Source organism: Pimephales promelas, chromosome 1, assembly GCF_988280905.1.
Source record: "Pimephales promelas chromosome 1, fPimPro1.hap1.1, whole genome shotgun sequence".
NCBI lineage: Eukaryota > Metazoa > Chordata > Actinopteri > Cypriniformes > Leuciscidae > Pimephales > Pimephales promelas.
Genome location: NC_142769.1, coordinates 45896536 through 45914150, shown reverse-complemented (window position 1 = coordinate 45914150; position 17615 = coordinate 45896536). Strand labels below are relative to the sequence as shown.

Below are 17615 nucleotides of genomic sequence, written 5' to 3'. Positions count from 1 at the left end.
GTCAAATCTCTTCCCAGCGAAGAACTCGCAGTGATCTTTTAACCATGCACATATCATTAAACTGTGAAGGCATGGCTGCTGCCAGCTCATACTTTGACCCGTTTAACATGTCACATGTTTGTGGCTTGTAAAAAAAATTCACCATTTTGAATATCTTGAATGCATGTTGTGAATATCTAGGACATTTTTTATTATGCCGTTACCCTTCAGTTATTGCACTTGATCTAAATATGAGTATATATATGGTGAATGTGATTTCATCAGGTGTGTTACAGGATCAACGTCTTTGTTTATCCTGAAAATAACATTCAAATCCGCCAATCAGATTTGAGGGACAAGTTTAGGCTTACAACCAGGGTTAGGTGCTTCTACATTAGTGTTATCCACCATCACTTCCCTGTGATTTTTTTTATTTATTTATTTATTATTATTTTTTTACTTATGGGTATGGTTGGGTTTAGGGGAAGGGATAGGGTTAGGACTAAATATTTTCTTCCAGGATCAACAAAATATGTTGGCCCAGGAGCATGGCAAAATCACGGTGACCATGTGTTTATTTTTACTTCAGAACTGTAATATTACAGCATCCATGCTCATATTATAGCTGCCATAATCATTTGTGTACTTGTGATCATTCGCAATTTAGCAGATTCAGCGAATCACCGAATCTAGTTCAAATCAGAGTGTGTGTGTGCGTCCCATCTTTCCAAAATTCCTTAAAATACGACCTTTGACAACAGCGGTGCTTTCAGCACAAGGCGAACGGTATAGTTAGCACCAGCGAGGCTGCATGAACGGCCCTGTAATTGTTTTACGACGCTGCAGAAATTATACCACCTTGTATAGGTGATGCACAAAGGGCTCTGTAGCCATGAAACTCCAGACTGCCTCCTTTGCTGGGATGAAAGGAGCGGAAGAGGGAGGCAGGGACAGAATGAAGGGAGAGAGGGGGTGGAGGGAGGCTTGTGAGCAGCAGTCCAAAACAGGAACTGGGCCATAAATGCTGATTTTCCCCCGGTTTGGTGAGTCAAAGGGGGTGAAGGGGAGATGGGGGGGGAGGAAGTGGTTTATTGAAGCATGGTTTATAAGGGCTGTCTGTTGGCAATTCTTTCACTCCTTTGCTTTGTATGTGTGCACGCCATAAAGCATTTGGCTCTGTCTTTTCTTTACTGCACTCCTGGAAGCTTGCTGTTCCTGGCAGAATGCAAACAAGAAAGTGCATGTAATGCATTAGTCATGTTTGCCCAATCAGGTGTTATGAGAATGCAGGTAATTTGCAGAGTGCCATTAAGAACACTAATGCAACTACAAAAAGGGCTAATAATGTTTCAAATGACAAACAAATTTGAAAAAGATTGTAATCACAACTGATCCAGGTCGGAATGAATCCTCTTTGCTGGTAGTGAAGATTTATTTATTCAAGATGACTCATGAACATTTGGCAAGGCTAGTTTTGATTTATTCACCGTGGCCGATTCGCATTCAAACATATAAACATGTTTGAATAAAAAGATTGATTTTCACTTTCCACTCATTTTTTTTTTCACTTTGCCTTCATTTTCACAATCACTCTGATTGATGCAAATTCTTTGTGCGCCTTCAATATCAATTGTTGCGCAGGATTTTATAGGCACGGTTAGGAAGCACAAAAAATGTTTAGTCTGTTTTTCTAGCACAAGGAGACTTTAATTTGTAACAGTGTTCCTGGCAGGGATGCAAGACTGAAATCTGACCCACAATTCTGTGCTCTCACTGAGGGGGAATCCTGCTGTGGTCATTGTCCACATGGCAGAACGCAAGAAGTGTAAGCTGACACAAAAACATGGCTGGGAAAACCGTACTCTGACGAATTGTCATAAGTTTCTAATCACTTATGGTTTTTATACGAGGAGCTCCAGTCAATAAGAAGATCTTGTAGTGCATCTGTATTCTACATGGCATTATCTTTGAAGACTAACCAGATCCGGGTGGAATCTTTAAACTTTTTTTTTTAACCTTTTTTTTAGCTAGTTTTGTTGAAAAAATATGTGATCTATGGCCCTGTTTACATGAGAATGTAAAAATGTGCCTTTCGTTTACTCGGCGACGGCGGTTTTGGGGCTTAAAAACGCAAAAAAGTGAAACCACGCTCCAGAGTGGAAATCTTAAAAACGCTCCCCCGTCACGTTCCCGTGTAAACGGTAAAAACGCAAAAGTCTGCTTGACCGTGAAGGTTGTACGCAGGCATACGGACTTGGTGTTGTTGTGTGGCAGTGCTCCACCTTGCCACCTAGCTGCCTGGAGTGCATACTACATTGAATTTCACACACTTTTGTGTCACCATATGCATGCGGATTTCCCACCCAAAACGCTTGTCTAAACGCAGAATAAAAAGTGATAACGCAACGCCACTTTTGCGTTTTCTCTTCAGAATCGTTTTCGTGTAAACATAGCCTTAAACTTGGTAAAATTTGATAAATGGAGCTAAGAGTGTTACACGTCATTCACGCATAATGCAAATAGACAAAATATTTAATAAACAAGCACACGTAATGTGTGATACATTTTCAATGAAGGGGTTTGCAATGCGGGTGTTGACAGTGCTATACCTTTTTGTCTGTCAACATTTCATTCGGTAACGTTTTAATTTTTATATGCAGTTTAATGTTTATAATCACATTAGCTTACATGTGCGTAAGCAATGCTTCTATCGATGTTTCTGCTTCTTCTTCGCCTTTGTTTGATCCGTAGATTCAGTAATCTTTCAAAAGATGTGTAACAGCGCCCCCTACCGTAACAGTGAAAACAAGGATTGTCGGAAAATTCTGTCAATGGTAGGGAAAGTTAAGAACCAAACTTCTTCTCTTTTTAAATCCGTATACATTTCCCTCAAGAAAACAAACAAAAAACATTAGTACAAAGTTCTAATTTTTTTTTACTGTGAAGTTTGTCCTTTACTTTTTTGTTCTGAACTGGTTGGTCACTAACCCCAAATGGTCCTTTGGTTTGTTCTGATGACACAGGAGAAACAATGGTCTAAACCATGATTAAGGATAAAATGCAGCTAACCCAACCCGATCTCACGGGAATTCGTATGAATTTTACGAGGTGGCTAATTCGTAACAATTCGTGCGACCTCACTCGTACGAATTAGTACGATTTTTGCTAAATCGTACATATTTTACGAATTGGCCAATTCGTATGAATTCTTACGATTGACCTACCCCTGACCCCGCCCCTAAACCTACCCATCACGTGGGTTTAGACAAATCGTACGAGTGAGTTTGTATGAATCAGTACGAATTAGCCACTTTTTAAGCACTTGTACGAATTTGTACGACTTGGTAGTGAGATGGTGATGGCGACTGCATTTTAACTTTTTATTTTTATAATGCCAGTGCATCTTCAATATTTTTTTGGCACCATCTTGAGCCTCTATTTAGCTTGCTGTGGCAAAACCAGTTGAGAACCATTCTATTAAATCATCTTTATTATCATTAGATGACCAATGACTTTTCTAACTAGGAATGTTGCATGTGCACTAAAATCAATGCAGGGTAAGTGGGCTGAATGATTTCATCATCTCTCTATGGCCACCCTCCGTTGCAGTCGTGCCTTCAGGGAGAACCTTTGATCCACACAGAGAAAGGGAGCTTCCTAAGACAATCTAAGAGAGTATCAAGCATGCTCTGTCTCAAAGGATCTGCTGCACAAAAGTGAAACTTGCGTTTGCGTCTGAGAATCTACTGAGGTACAAAGTAACGCTATCCCCATTTATCTCAGTGAAGTGTAATTCATTCATCCACCTCAAAAGACTTGAACTGCTGAGGGGGATTGATCTTTCATTTAGACGAACCCAAGAACAATCTAAATGATGTCCACGTCTTTCCCTATCTGTCTCTCTTAAAGTCGGAACAAAAAGTGGAAAAGCTTTATTGGCATGACTAGATGACTTGAAGATTACAATTTTAACATTCATGTTGAATAGTGGCCATGCATACAAACAGCCAAAGTAAGACAATGTAGAGCAGAAATGGTACAAAATAGTGGTTGGAGGGATGAGGAATAGAGGCTGTATTATTTTTTTTTTGATTTCATTTATTGTTTTTTGAGGTTTTTTGTCTGTTATACAGTATTTTATAAATTTGTAATCTTTTAAAGTTCTGTGACATTTTACATTTTCCTTTTCACCAGTTTTACTAACTCTTTCGTATTCTCGTCCTTTATTTCTCACACTCTTCCCCCACCTTTTCCTTCATCTAAAGTGGGTTTCTGTGGGGATGACATATATCGAAAGCTAAGTGAGTGAGGTTAAAGATAGGGTAGGCAATTTTTTTCATAAGTACTATGTTATTCTGGTTAAAACACTCTTCACATCTTTATAAGCAATCAATATAGAAGTGGTTGAAATATTACAAAATTTACACTTACAATCAAACTGGGAGTCTCAGAGCCAAAAAAGTTACGGCAACAGTTACATTCTACCCGAAGCTGTTCACCTCCTCAGACTCTGATTTTTGCGTTTGTATTTCAACACTATCAATGCCGAAACGAATCTGCAGCAGTCAGGTGGTACAAGAACGAACTGTGTAAGTCGTTTACGTTCATTATTATTTAACGGTATTTAACGGTGTCTCGTGACGCCATGTGGACCCTGCTCTGGCGTTCATGTGTTTTGGAGGAGACGTGACTTTGGAGACGTTCTGAACGGGGGGGCGAGATCTCATGTTTCAAAGCTAGCTTGCTATTACTAGCCTATGCTGAGATTTCCTACCCTACCTTTAAATAAATGCTTGTCTGTATTAGCTATGCAAAATGCCTTTAATTACAACATCATAATTGACCATATGGAATCACCAATGCTGATGTTGGATGGTGATGATTCACTGCATCATTGGTGAATTGAAACTAGGGTTGGGGATCGTTTGAATTTGAACGATTCTGATTCCGATTCCTTGTTTCGATTCCGGTTCCTAACGATTCTCGATTCCGATTCTTTTAAGAGGCAGGGTCAAAAAAGTTTAGCTAACCAACGGCCTTTCTGAAGGAAATACTCCTTTCTGAAGGAAATACTCCTTCTGTAAAAATACTCCTTTTGTCACAAATTTTGCATTTTGCCGAGATTTCGTTATTTTTAGAAAAGTGAAGCCACACTTTGGATCGCCGACGTAAGGTACTCATGTTCGACTCGCGTGGTTATGCCAACACTTCCGGTAGACGCTTCTTCGTTGGTGTTGTTCAGCGGTTTCTTCTTCCGCTCGGCGGACTGTGAATATCGAAACTAGGAATCGAAATTTTAACTTTTGAACGATTCCGGGAAAAACGAAAAGTTAGTCTCGGTTCCAATCGATTCTCGATACCCAACCCTAATTGAAACCGTATTTACTTATTGGATTAATTTTCATTTATAGGAAAGACCACTGGCTTGAATGTTAATTCTCAGAGAACAAGATGTAGGCTAATTGACAATGGTAAATTTTGCAGACCGCCAGAATGAATCTTTTTAAAAGACAGAAGGCAAAATAATGAACCGAGGGTAGATTTGGCCATAACAGTGCCAGAATTTCACCTTCACTTGCTATTTTCACATTTTGACATCGTTTTTTGTTTGCCTCCTGTGGTGCAGTAAGACTTTCCTTCTGTTTTTACAGTTTTATCTGTAAGTAAGCATCTGTCTCCTGAGAAATCCCTGTATAGATCTGTTTTCCTTAATTTAAACAGGATTTTTTTTCAGATGACTGAGTGATTTTTGAGACTAGAAAGCTCAAAGAACACAATATCAAGAAAAAGAGCATAACAGCCCTTTCCTTGTTGAAGACTGGTTGATGACAGCACAGCTGGAGCTAAAATATAGTCTTTACCTTTGGGAAACAAAGCTGCATGGCTCTCTGCGATGAGGTGAAAAAAGCACCATGCAGGAAATGGAATAGTTTAAATCAGTCAAGTCAGAGCCTTTTCAAATGTCATTTTAATATGAAACCTAGTGAAATTTTACCCCACAACTGATCATCTTAGTATGGTGCCCATTAATGGAAGTGAGCACACTAGTTTGGTTGTTGTTAATGCTGCATACAGTGTTGTAGTACTCGAGACTCGGACTCGTCTCGGACTCGGTCTCGATACCATATTTTAATGGTCTTGGTCTTGTCATGGACTCGTGTCCATTTGGACTCGGAATTGACTCGTACTCGAACATTTTTTTTTTTTTAGGACTCGGACTTATTCCTGAGTCCACTCGAGTTCAATTCAAAATGTTTTTCATGATTATTAATGTATGTTAATAAAATATTTCTTTAAATTGATTGACACGCCCAGTGAATGGTGATTTTCTAGTGCACAATTGCGCATGACAAATTGTAATAAAATTGCTTTTAACACCACCTACTATGTGGCCTTTTTACCCTAAACTGATCATATTTTTTAAACTCTAAGTAAATTCAGTAAAATAAAAAAAGGATTTCACTAAGTAAATAAAAGTAAATTAGGTAATCAACCCTCACTGGTCTCGGTCTCGACTCGGACTCGACCATCTCTGGTCTCGGACTCGACTTGGACTCGACTCTCTATGGACTCGGTCTTGACTCGGACTTGACTCTCTCTGGTCTCGGTCTCGACTCGGACTCGAGTGAGGTGGTCTCGACTACAACACTGCATAGTTAATGCCTTCAGGGCTACTTGGGATAGTTAAAGTGGTAGGCTACAGTGTTGCTATTTCGCAACCCCTAACGGTCAATTACTGGGATTTAGACCTTGATTCCAAGGTTTGGCTGTGGTTGAATAGTTAAAGTCAAACGGGAATGCTGTGTCCTTTAGTCACGGGTAGGAATGTTTTATTGTTATTTACTCTGTCTGGCTGCTAAGGTTTTATTGTCATGGTGGAATACTACTCGTACCACAATGCATTTTATTGACTCATTATGTCTGCGAGTAAAATTATACCCTGAACACACATTCGAGATGGAGCAGGAAACTGCATTTGTTAAGGGTTTGTGAATTTCTGTGAGGGCTTGTTTCAATTCTAATGCATTCACATTTAGAAGATATGGGGTTTGGGTGCCTCGGAGTCTGTGCATGTTTAGTTTTATTTCCAGTCCTTATGCTTCAAGGAGCACAATTATGTAGCCACTTAGTTTGGGAAATAGACTGTCTTTTGATGCTTGCTCTCTCTCTGGGTTTTTCCTGCGTCAAAAAAACGTCTTCAGGGATGGCAGATGAACAAGGGCATCCACAAACACAAGTGTTGGTTACCCATGTGAACTGCGAGCCCATTACTGACAACAAAAGCAAAGAGGTAGTTTATAATATTAACTTATCCTATTTATTCGTGAAATGTCAGCACAGATCATAAAATAAAGTCCTTAGAACTTTATTTATAAAAATAAAATAAATCTGTAAAAGTATATGCCTACTGTAAAGAATAAAACCATAATTTTTACGGTAAAAAAAACTTGAACGTCAAAAATACGGTAGCAGCGTTATTATTGGGTTTACAGACTTAACTTAAAATTTACAGTAATAAACCGTATTTCATTATCTGATATAATGTTAATTATACCAACCCATTGAAGTATTGATATCTGTTTTGTACCATTGTAATACACTGACAACCAACAATCATCACAGCAGAGGTGAGTCACATGATCAATCAAAGCTCATCACAAACCGCTCTTCCATAAGAAGTTTAATACTTGTATAAAGAAGCTGCACAGTGTCATTCACACACATGAAATTAAAAACATGCAATAAACATTAATTTAACCACGTTAAATGTAATATAAAACCCTATTGTACAAAAAAAACAAGAAAATTATGAACTAGTATTTCAACAAATTCATAAAATGTGAAGTGTCACGCATAGGGAAATGTGGGAATGTCAATTTACGTTTTTTTCACTGTAAATTACACAATGAGTTGTTCTTTTTCACTTTCAAAAACTGTAAATTTAATGGTATTTTAGAGTAAAATTACATTAAATGTACCATGAGATCTATCACAGTTATTTACCGAATATAGTACGGAAACTTTAACCAATTAGCAGTTTTGCACTGTAGCATTCTTTTACCGTTAAAATTATGATTATTTTTTTACCATGTAAAAAAAGTCACTGAGCAACTGTTTTGAATAAAAATATCATTTCTCATACAGTATCAGATTGTTTTGTTCCATCCATTGCTTTGGTTTTCACGGTCAATCTGATTCAATCGCACATGTAACTACAGTTGTAAATCCAGCAATGTTTCTCAGTAATGGACAATATAGATTATCTACAGAAGATCGCTGGCATGATCATTGAAGCAAAGTACCGAAAACTCCCTTTATAATCAATGAAGCCGTCAAGAAATCTCTTATGACGTTATTATTTAAGGATTCGTGAGCATGCAGAACTTGAGCGGATTCTGACTAATTGAAACGCATCTGATTGGCCACTGCGTTCACATGCTCAACAGTTATGTCTGTGATTGGCTAAAAAGCTCAAGGCTGAAAAAAACAGGTGGTAAATGGAAACCTTTGACGTCCTTCACAGAGTGCAAACACTCACGAGAGCGTTTTAAAGTACCAGTAGAAGGGCACATATATCTTTTGTGGGACAAAGATTATTTTTGGCCGCCTCCAAAATATGTCCAATGCAGGAAAAACAGGTCTCCCTCTGTTGTTGTATTTTTGTGTAGTTCAGCCAGGTGAGGTCATTTCAAGTCTTGCAATCTGAGTGAGTTGACAGCTGATTTCAGCAAGCACGGTGAAAACAGCACAGGTTTCTTATCGTCTCTGCTTTCTTCCATTTATTGCATGACTTGTTTGTTTTGTAATCATCCTGTAAAGCTGATAACCACAATCAATGCGATGCTGTTTAGAGTCTTGGAATGAATTTAGATGCTGCTGAAGACAACCTAAAGACATTAAACCCTGCTTCGCAAACAGCACTGACTCATATGTGGTTTTAGTCTTTAACTTTTGTCTTTAACACTTGAGCTCGTTTTCTTCCTCATTAAGAAAATGTTTTTATGATTTTCTTCATACAAAGTAGTGCATGTGAAAAACATCTTTTAACCGCTTCCAATTATGCATGTCAAGTGTGTATATAGTCTACTGCACACTTGCAATGCATCCAAGCTTTCATGCCTGTGTTTGTGTACTTGGATAGACTACATTTGCGTGCAAGTGATGCAAGCTAATTCGCTCTAACATAACTTGACTGACTTTGACATTTTGTTCTACTATGTAAATGACACGCCCCCATAGTGAAAACGCACATTTTGAAGCATTTATGTTCATTTTTGAAAATAATTTTAGTAAGTAACTTGATAAGACGGCTTGGGGTGTGAGTGTGTGTGCAGTTTATGGTGTAGAACAAAACGTCGAAGTATCGTCAATGTTTACGAAAGTATCGACTTTATTTTACTCATAAATTGAAAAAGCCTGTTATAAAACCCCATAGGAAAAATCCAACGCGTTCTCATCCTTTAGCGTCATATAGAACGCTATATGACAAAACGGTGCTATACTTCGCACATGGCACCCGTTATCGTTAATATAACACACGCTGTGATGGTTAAGTTTAGGGGTAGGGTAGGGTAGTCTCATATTACGCAAAAGGATTTATGACGCCTTGGGTTCGCATGAATATTAACAATAAAGGGTGCCATGTGCGTAGTATAGCGCCGTTTTGTCATATAGCGCTAAAGGATGAGAACGGGCTGGAAAATCTTAAAAGAACCAGTGGCGAATTAGACTTTACAAACTTCGTTTTCAGTTCATGTCTGTAACATGTTTGTGAACATACAGTTCAATAATGTATTTTTTATAAATATACTATTATTGTTTATACATGTTTGTTTATAATACCTAATATACTAATTATTTTTTACAAAAAAAGATTACCATTTAAAAGTTTCGGTACACTACACACACATTTACACACTCAAAATGAATACTTTTATGGAGCAATGATGCATTAAATTGATCAGATGTGACAGTGAAGACTTATGTTGTTACATATAATATTTGAAGTAAATGTTGTTATATTTTAAAAAAAAAATTCCTGAAAAAAATATACATTTTTTTCCACAAAAATATGAAGCAGCAAAACTGTTTTCCACATTGATAATATAATCATAATTGTTTCTTGAGCAGCAAATCAGGATATTATATGATTTCTGAAGGATCGTGTGACACTGAAGACTAATAAAGTAATAATGCTGTGCCATTATATTTTACATTTTAAAATAGAAAATCGTTATTTTAAACTGTGATAATATTTCACAGTATTATTGTTATTACTGTTTTGTGTTTTTTTATTAAAAGAAATGCAGCCTTGGTGAGCAAAAGACACTTAATGACCATACATGTTTGAATGGTACACTAAAAAAATTATGTGTTGTTTTAACCCAATTTTGGGTCAAATATGGACAAACCCAGCTGTTGGGTTAAATTTATTAATTGCATTTTTAAATCCAACATTTGGGTTTGTCCATATTTGACCCAAAATTGGGTTAAAACAACACAGAATTTTTAATTTCTTTAATATTAAAAATGTATTGTAAAACTGAATGCTGTTGTTCATTGGTAGATCTGGATACCTAACATATTTACAGTACTGTTGTACAATCATGTTAAGTTCTACTTTGTGTCTGCTTGTGTAAATGGATGTGTAATATGTCACAACATAGTTATTTATGATGATGTCGACTAGTTTCTCATCACTTCGCCCATCGTCTGCAGTGAATGTGGAACAGACCCGCACAGAGAACGAAGCACAAACGGCACTAGTGTCGAGGCTCGCGCTCGAGTGAGGGCCTCAAGCAGCTGTAATTGCAAGCAGAGTCGATCTTGACTATACACCTGGACCATTTTCACCGAATTCAGGAATTCAACAGAGTGGACTGTTTGTTGAAAAGCGCAGAGGGTCATCGCTCGTTGTTTCAAGTTGGCATCTGGGGGAATCTTTACTAAGCTGGGCGTTTTCCATGACCCATGGTGCCTTGGCACTGCTGAGATGCATTTAAAAACATGCTTTGAAAGTGAGCAAAGATCCAGGGTCAGTTTTTCCCCTTGTTTTGAATTGCGTGTTTGAGAAAGCACAGCTGGGAAATGGCAGGCTGAAGTGTTGCTCCATGGGGGCAGGGTACTTGACAAGCAGATGTTAATGCGGTGGTTTTGGATGATGGGGGTCTGAAGAGAGCTTTTCTCCATGCTGAATCCCTCGTTTATGCAGGATGACATGTTCAGGAAAACAGGCTGCAGTGTATTCTAGCATGTCCTGTGAAAATGATGAATGAGAGGGATCCAACATGCCCAAAAGAACCCGAGACCTTGGTGGTTCTTTGACATTCAGTGGTTCCCATGCGGTAGGTGTCGATTTACACCTTTGTGTGTGAACACAGTGGTCCCATATGGCAAACTCTGCAATAACACCACCTTTTTGCATGTCTAACCCTTTCCATTCATTTTTTTTACTTGGGGAAATTATATAGGGATGCGCAGTACCATTTTCAGTTATTGGCTGATATTAGAGATTTTTCATTTATCCTCATTGGACAATGTAGGATATTTAATAGTAATGCTCCTTTCTGCTATTTTTACATTTAGAGTCACTTAATGTTCACATAAAGATAATATTTAAAAACACTCTTAAAGTCGGCATGAAATCAAATTTGACAAATCTTCTTTTTATATGAACTATTGTTGTGTTTATTATAAATAACTTATCTGTGCACTTATTTTTTTTAAAAATCATGTACCCATATAATCTTAAATCAAATACATTACCCTGCCCTCCCCCATCGAAACGACCTCTCTTCTATTTCGGTCACGTGGAATGGGGAAAGGGTGTGGCAAGATCCGAGTAGGGTGTGGCTATCGGTGCACCGTCTCTTAGAGAATCGCTTTCAAATCCGTTTTGTTTGCAACGCCCAACCTCCAGCGATCCAATAAATTCCTGAAGGACGAAATTAAGCCCTGCCCTACATTTTTTTTTTTCTAATTTCAGAAGCTGTTTCAGTCAGATATACATCACAACAACGAATAAATGAGAATCTCAACTTCCGTTTCACGCCGACTTTAAATGTAGTAAATCTCAAAATCAATATCCATTTTTCATACTGCACATTGTAATGTCTAAATTCTCTTGTAGCTTTTAAAACAATTGATTTTAGTATTTAGTTAAAATTTATTTAGACAACTAGAATTTTAATAGCTGAATTTTAATAGACTTACGAGATTTCGCGAATTCATGTATTATCATGCAATATAACAATCTGCCTTGCCATGACTGACAGCTGAATTCACGAGGACTCACAAGATCTCGCAAATTCACGTATTATCGCGCAATATAACAATCTGCCCTGCCATGACTGACGGCTGAAGTCACGAGGACTCACAAGATCTCGCGAATTCACGTATTATCGCGCAATATAACAATCTGCCCTGCCATGACTGACGGCTGAAGTCACGAGGACTCACGAGATCTTGCAAAATCACTTATTATTGCGCGATATAACAATCTGCCCTGCCATGACTGACGGCTGAAGTCACGAGGACTCACGAGATCTTGCAAAATCACTTATTATTGCGCGATATAACAATCTGCCTTGCCAAGACTGACAGCTGAAGTCACAAGGACTCACGAGATCTTGCGAAATCACGTATTATCATGCAATATAACAATCTGCCCTGCCATCACTGACAGCTGAAGTCACGAGGACTTACGAGATCTCGGGAATTCACGTATTATCGTGCAATATAACAATCTGCCCTGCCATGACTGACAGCTGAAGTCACGAGGACTCACGAGATCTTGCGAAATCACGTATTATCATGCAATATAACAATCTGCCCTGCCATCACTGACAGCTGAAGTCACGAGGACTCAAGAGATCTCGCGAATTCACGTATTATCGTGCAATATAACAATCTGCCCTGCCATCACTGACAGCTGAAGTCACGAGGACTTACGAGATCTCGGGAATTCACGTATTATCGTGCAATATAACAATCTGCCCTGCCATGACTGACAGCTGAAGTCACGAGGACTCACAAGATCTCGCGAATTCACGTATTATCGCGCAATAGAACAATCTGCCCTGCCATGACTGACAGCTGAAGTCACGAGGACTTACGAGATCTCGCGAATTCACGTATTATTGTGCAATATAACAATCTGCCCTGCCATGACTGACAGCTGAAGTCACGAGGACTCACGAGATTTCGCGAATTCATGTATTATCGTGCAATAGAACAATCTGCCCTGCCATGACTGACAGCTGAAGTCACGAGGACTTACGAGATCTCGGGAATTCACGTATTATCGAGCAATATAACAATCTGCCTTGCCATGACTGACAGCTGAAGTCACGAGGACTTACGAGATCTCGCGAATTCATGTATTATCGTGCAATATAACAATCTGCCCTGCCATGACTGACAGCTGAAGTCACGAGGACTCACAAGATCTCGCGAATTTACGTATTATCGTGCAATATAACAATCTGCCCTGCCATGACTGACAGCTGAAGCCACGAGGACTCACAAGATCTCGCGAATTTACGTATTATCGCGCAATATAACAATCTGCCCTGCCATGACTGACAGCTGAAGTCACGAGGACTTACGAGATCTCGCGAATTCATGTATTATCATGCAATATAACAATCTGCCCTGCCATGACTGACAGCTGAAGTCACGAGGACTCACGAGATTTCGCGAATTCATGTATTATCGTGCAATATAACAATCTGCTCTGCCATCACTGACAGCTGAAGTCACGAGGACTTACGAGATCTCGGGAATTCACGTATTATCGAGCAATATAACAATCTGCCCTGTCATGACTGACAGCTGAAGTCACGAGGACTTACGAGATCTCGCGAATTCATGTATTATCGTGCAATATAACAATCTGCCCTGCCATGACTGACAGCTGAAGTCACGAGGACTCACAAGATCTCGCGAATTCACGTATTATCGCGCAATAGAACAATCTGCCCTGCCATGACTGACAGCTGAAGTCACGAGGACTTACGAGATCTCGCGAATTCACGTATTATTGTGCAATATAACAATCTGCCCTGCCATCACTGACAGCTGAAGTCACGAGGACTCACGAGATTTCGCGAATTCACGTATTATCATGCAATATAACAATCTGCCCTGCCATGACTGACAGCTGAAGTCACGAGGACTCACAAGATCTCGCGAATTCACGTATTATCGCGCAATATAACAATCTGCCCTGCCATGACTGACAGCTGAAGTCACGAGGACTCACGAGATCTTGCAAAATCACTTATTATTGCGCGATATAACAATCTGCCTTGCCATCACTGACCGCTGAAGTCACGAGGACTCACGAGATCTTGCGAAATCACGTATTATCATGCAATATAACAATCTGCCCTGCCATCACTGACAGCTGAAGTCACAAGGATTCACGAGATCTCGCAAATTCACGTATTATCGCGCAATATAAGAATCTGCCTTGCCATGACTGACAGCTGAAGTCACGAGGACTCACGAGATCTTGCGAAATCACGTATTATCGTGCAATATAACAATCTGCCCTGCCATGACTGACAGCTGAAGTCACGAGGACTCACGAGATCTTGCGAAATCACGTATTATCGTGCAATATAACAATCTGCCCTGCCATGACTGACAGCTGAAGTCACGAGGACTCACGAGATCTTGCGAAATCACGTATTATCGTGCAATATAACAATCTGCCCTGCCATGACTGACAGCTGAAGTCACGAGGACTTACGAGATCTTGCGAAATCACGTGTTATCACGCGATATAACGATCTGCCTTGCCATGACTGACAGCTGAAGTCACGAGGACTTACGAGATCTTGCGAAATCACGTGTTATCACGCGAAATAACGATCTGCCTTGCCATGACTGACAGCTGAAGTCACGAGGACTCACGAGATCTTGCGAAATCACGTATTATCACGTGATATAACAATCTGCCCTGTGCTGAATTGCTGCGGAGCTCTACAGCATCTGGCAAAAATAGATCTGCTCCGGATCGGCGGAACTCAGACGGAGTCAAAACGCAGCCGTTCCACAGTCAGTAGAAACGCACACATTGGCTTTAATGGAAATCTATTGACTCCGCCGCCGTTCCGGTGCGGATCCGCAGCCGTTCCGCAGTTGGTGGAGATTGCCAGTGAGTCTGGGACTAATTATGGACCGACCCATTTCACATCACAAATGATTTGTTATTCCAGGTCAGCCAGCACTCTAATGAAAATGAATGGGAGGGTTTTATGAGTCTTGAGTCACAGCAAGGGCACTGCAATTGCAAGCTACTCTTTAATGAGGCTGTGGCCACCTCAAATGGCTCTAGTCCTTCTTGCTGAGCAAATTAAAAGATTCAGGAATACAACAGTTAGCTGGTGTGACAACTTAATGCTACATTTGTCGTACTTAAGCTACTGGGTTGATTAGCTCTGAATGCAATCATCCTCAATAGTCCAGTAATCTGTGAAGCATGGTGACCCACTGACTTAGGCAGGTGATTATCTAAACTCGAACATATTTTGAAGCTCATTGAACTTTTTTGTTTTACTATTGGCTTTCCGTATATTTTAATCATGGTATATGCCTCGACTGTCTTATTTAATTAAATGTGAAAAAGCATGAATGTACGGGATTCTCACAATACATTTTTTGGGAGGAAAGAATTTCATTGGAATATTGCAATGCAATATTATAATGTTCACTTATTTCTTCATATGACAGGATATATTTTAAATAAATAAACTTTTATTAATAAATTAATAATATTGTATGAATTATTAATGTTAGAATATTATATTTAAAAATATTGCAATTATTTAAAATATTTTTTTAAATAATATAGTTGTAAATAATAGTTTTTGACATAAATGTATACATATTTGTAATTTTAAAATAAATGTAATGCATTTGGAATTTGCCTTCATGGAAGCATAATTTTAAAATATTTTTCTAAAATATGTGTTTGTGCTACAGCTGGTGGACATTGCTCTGTGTGTGTGGCTCTATGTAAGACATTGCAGATGTGTTCTGGGTAACGCATACAGGGCTTGCATTAGTAACACAACTTCTTTTGTATCTCTCTGCACTGATTTGATTTTCAACAGTAAATCCCTGTTAATAATTTCTGGGTTACATTTATATTTTATCAGCATGAAAGGGGATTTACGGCTTGAGCGCTGTGGCTTTGGCCTGAGTTGAACCCTTTGCAGGTGGTCCGAGTGGGATTGTTTATGCTGAAGGTATATCGTTCTGTGGAATCTTTTGGTCAGATATGAGATTGTAATCTGAGTGAGACCAAGTGAAATTCTCTTCCCACACGCCCTTAGTGTTACTAGATATTGTGGAGAAATGGATTCGTTTTACGATCACTTTATGAACTTTTTGAAGCGTCAAAATGTCAAGTTGCGTATTAATAGAGGGACAGAAATCTCTCAGATTTCATTAATATCTTCATTTGTGTTTCGAAAATGAATGAAAGTCTTGGAACGACATGAGGGTGAATAATTGATAAGGGCATTTCTTTTGTGGATGAACTATCCCTTTAAGGATCCTTTAAGCGTAAGGCAATGCAGATAGTTTAGTCGGACTAACAATGCCGTGGTTTGAAATGTTTGAAGTGTCTGTTTTGTTGCAAGATTCTTTTTGTCTTTTCTTTTTTTCCTATAATTTGGCTTAGTGTCTTCCGGCTGCCCCTCGTTATGACCCAGTCTCAGGAAAAGGCCAAATGCATTCTGACTGCCATTGTTTTATAATTGGGTGTGTTTGTGTGTGTGTGTGTGTGTGTGTGTGTGTGAACACTTCTTGGCATTTTTCAATAAAAAGTGTGCAGTTCATTCTCTGTTCTGGTTCTGCTGTAGTTGGCTGAGTTCCTCTTGGAGGTCAATGAGTGTATTGTGCACTTCACTCGTACAACCCCCCCCCAATCCCCTGTGTAAAATGACCTTTTCATCTTAAGCAAAAGATCTCGAGCTGAGATAACAACCAGACAGATTTCAAGTTCAGTTCTGTTTTCTTTTGAGTTAAGGTGGATCTACTTTAAACTACATCCTCACCTTTTTCTAACCTGTCTTGCAAGTTATTCAGCAGGTAGTGTATGAAGTTTCCTAAGGGTAAGTGTGGTAGATAAGTGGTTTCCATGAGATTTGAAAAGTTTTACTGATTTCCAGATTGAAAAAAGTGTCCATAGACATTTTTTTTTTATCAACATCAAGGTTTTAGGTGAAAAATGTATAAACGGAGAACATATTAGGGTCCTGTCACAATTTTCTCTAGTTTTTTACCGTCGCTGCAGTTTGATGTAACACTGATTTATTTGGTAACTCTTTTACAACACTTTTAATGCATTAGGTATCATGAACTAGCAAAGATTAATGTTTATTTATTATTAATAAACACAAATTCATAATGAACAATAGAGTGAGTGTTTATATATACCCCAAAATTTTGAACAGTAGGGTGTCTGTATACTATATAAAATATAAATAAATGACAACATTTTTTTCTATATTATTATACTGAAATCGATAGAACTGTTCCTCTGGATTCATCTTGACCTGATGAGTGAGCATCACTAATCACATCTAGCTTTAGCAGGAAACGTATCTAATATGCCTATTTGT

At 38.8% G+C, this 17615-nt stretch overlaps 1 protein-coding gene across 6 annotated transcripts in view; it reads left to right on the top strand.

Moving 5' to 3' along the window:
* Positions 1-17615, top strand: part of mllt3 (MLLT3 super elongation complex subunit) — a 67155-nt gene that overhangs the window by 16908 nt on the left and 32632 nt on the right. The gene's annotated exons all lie outside the window — the stretch shown is intronic.